This window comes from Rutidosis leptorrhynchoides, chromosome 11 (genome assembly GCF_046630445.1).
Source record: "Rutidosis leptorrhynchoides isolate AG116_Rl617_1_P2 chromosome 11, CSIRO_AGI_Rlap_v1, whole genome shotgun sequence".
Taxonomy (NCBI): Eukaryota; Viridiplantae; Streptophyta; class Magnoliopsida; order Asterales; family Asteraceae; genus Rutidosis; species Rutidosis leptorrhynchoides.
Genome location: NC_092343.1, coordinates 103978089 through 103979942, shown reverse-complemented (window position 1 = coordinate 103979942; position 1854 = coordinate 103978089). Strand labels below are relative to the sequence as shown.

The window sequence follows — 1854 nt, the reverse complement described above, 5'->3', positions numbered from 1 at the left end:
TGCTGGTTGTAAGTATTATTAGATACTTGTTGATTGCTAGGACCTTGTTGGTTGTTGTATGGAACATTTCGATTATAATTCTGGTTTTGATTGTAAATTGGTCTTGGCGGTTGATAATTATTCTGATAATTATTTCCAGGCCTTTGGTTTATATATGAAACATTCTCTCTTTGTTCCATTGTTAGTTCAATACTGAGACAATCTTTTGTCAAATGTGGTCCTCCACACTGCTCACAACTAATTCGTATTGAGTGTATATCCTTAGTCATCTTTTCCATTCGTCTCTCGACAGCATCTATTTTTGCGGAAATGGAATCTAAGTCATGGCTAGAATCGGCTCTAGCTGCTTTAGATGATCTAACGATATCTTTTTCTTGGTGCCACTCATGTGAGTAGGAAGCAGTGTTATCAATAATCTTATAAGCGTCAGTTTCTGTTTTCTTCATAATGGAACCACCAGCTGCTATGTCGATGTCTTTCCTTGTAGTGATGTCGCATCCTTAGTAGAATATTTGTACTATTTGACAGGTGTCTAAACCATGTTGCGGACATCCTCTTAATAACTTTTCAAATCTTGTCCATGCCTCATATAGAGTTTCATTTGGCTTCTGTGTGAACGTAACAATTTCTCCTTGAAGTCTTACGGCTTTAGATGCCGGAAAGAATTGTTTAAGAAATTTTTCAACTAAAACGTCCCATGTATCAATCGCCCCTTCAGGTAACGATTCCAACCAATCTTTGGCTTCTCCCTTTAAAGTCCAGGAAAATAACATGAGATATATCTGTTCATCCTCCACTTTCTGATTTTAAATAGTGTACAGATCCTATTAAAGGTACGAAGATGTTCATTTGGATCTTCCTTCGGCGCACCACTAAATTGTCATTGATTAGTTACCATGTGTAGAATTTGTCCTTTGATTTCATAATCTGGCGCATTAATGTCAGGTTGAGTAATTGCGTGACCTTGGCCAGTGCGTTTAGCTCTCATTCGGTCTTCTATACTTAAAGGTTCCAGATTTTCCATGATTGAATTTGTTGAATCTGAATCACTAGAGGATTCTGATTTAATGGTTCGTTCCTCAACAATCTCTGTTTGAATGATTGGTGGTTCCAGAGGAAAGATTAGTGGTTCAGGATCTATGAATTGTCCTTGAATATTCTCCGGATTCTCAATTGTGAGGTCGGGTTCAAAAAATGGATTATCGGAAATTTGAATTGGAGTACTTGGTCGACTGGATGATAATTCTGAAGAAAAATCAACGGCGGTAATATTAGCTAGATGTCTTGATCGAGTTACAGGTGGTGAACGTACAAAAGGTGTTGAAGGTTTTGCTCGGTGCATTCACTGAATATCTTATTAGTTTTTAAAAAGAAAGAAAAATTATATAAGTTATCCAATTAATAGACTTTTCTGATTTTGCCCACGTTTCGAATAGCCAAAAGATGCAGCAGAGGGGCAGGATTCGTTTGGTCTCAATATAATTGAGTACTGTTTGGCTCCAATAACCCGGTCCACGTACAAATCCAACTATTACTACGAACCAGGAAATTTTGATGTCTATCAATTTAACCACTTAAAATAATTTTTCGTTGAAATTTAAGAAATTTAGATAAGAAATAGAGAAAATTCTAAGTCCTAAAAACTAGAATGTCGAGAAATAAGAAAGAAAAAGAGCGCGTCAAAAAACGTCGAAAAATAATAGGCGTCGAAAAATAAAAATAAGAAAGTAGCGCGTCTAAACTTAAAAAGGCACTAAAAACTAAAAATTAAAAGTTGCGTCTAAAAATATTAAAGCTTAAAAGAAATACTATATCCCAAATGACAATATCTTAAAAAGGGTACTAAAACTTAAA

At 35.4% G+C, this 1854-nt stretch overlaps 1 non-coding gene across 1 annotated transcript; it reads left to right on the top strand.

The window, feature by feature from the left end:
* Positions 1-534: 534 nt before the first annotated feature.
* LOC139879001 (small nucleolar RNA R71) lies at positions 535-641 on the top strand. Its single transcript, XR_011769858.1, has one exon. It is a non-coding gene; the product is annotated as a small nucleolar RNA R71 (small nucleolar RNA).
* Positions 642-1854: the final 1213 nt, after the last annotated feature.